Consider the following 1,110-nt stretch of genomic DNA (forward strand, 5'->3'; position numbering starts at 1 on the left):
AACGTGTGCTCAATGCCATGAATGCTAAATTAGGGAAAAGCTTGTGCTCGCATTGGGAAAAAATGTTGCTTTTCTGTTAATCACTCTGGCTTAATTGACAAGGATTTACAAGCTATTAAGAATGTTCTGTTGTTTTCCATGCTATATCTCTTGATCACACTTTTAGTTTTAAGGACCTCCACTCAGACCTTGGGTCATGGTTTACTAGCCTCCTGCGTACAATTGTTAAATGAATATGTGTCCCAAGAGTCCCATTATGGTCCTCTAGGGACAAAGGGGGGATTGTTAGGCCTGAATAAAGATATAGCAGACAAAACCAGGTATGCCAACCTGACCAAAGTCAGGCTAACAGAGGTTTGTGGGTAATCCCTGAGTGGAAAACACTGAGAAGCAGCAGCATGTCTCACAAGCGCTGGGAAAAAAGTGAGATAAAAGAGAAGCTGCATTCCTGGCATAGTACCAGATGTGCTCTGTTCGGGCAGCTCCTTCGAAGAACTGATAAGAGCCCTAGTTTCCCAGCCTCCTTGTTTTCACTCCCTGGTTTTGTTCTTTGTTTGTTTTTAACTCCCCTACATTTCTAACTTTAGGCATGCATGTATAGTAAAGGTGTCTAGTTTCTAGTTGTTAAAAGAAGGGGGTGGGTTGCTCCAGTGAATAATTTATGACGTGATGGAACTGTCTATATAGGCTTATACTAAGATGTAAAGAGGGGGCTGGTTCTCTCTGGAGACGAGCTGCTCTCTATTGATGCGTGCACTTGTCAATAAAGAGCTTTTGATCGGACCTTGCTGGTGTTGCCTGTCTCTCTTGCGGTCAGACAACGAACTTTGCCGTCGGGGTTAGAGTCCCTGACAATGTTTTCTGAGCACAGAGCGCTAGGAAAAGGTGTCAGACACGCTGGCTTGGGCTCTGATTCTGGTTCCTTTGCTTTGGAAGTTTCTTTCTCTTTTCAGGGAAGAGAAAAGGAGTCTCTGGCCGGATCCCCCCCGCGGGAGGTTTCTGTCCGCACTGCTGGGGTGAGCAGGGGGGGAGGTTCCCTTCGCTTTTCCCCACCAGAGGGCTCTGGGTATTGCTCAGGGAGGGGAAGCTCCTAGGGCTCTGCTCTCGCTG

Source organism: Gopherus evgoodei, unplaced genomic scaffold (genome assembly GCF_007399415.2).
Source record: "Gopherus evgoodei ecotype Sinaloan lineage unplaced genomic scaffold, rGopEvg1_v1.p scaffold_33_arrow_ctg1, whole genome shotgun sequence".
Lineage (NCBI taxonomy): Eukaryota > Metazoa > Chordata > Testudines > Testudinidae > Gopherus > Gopherus evgoodei.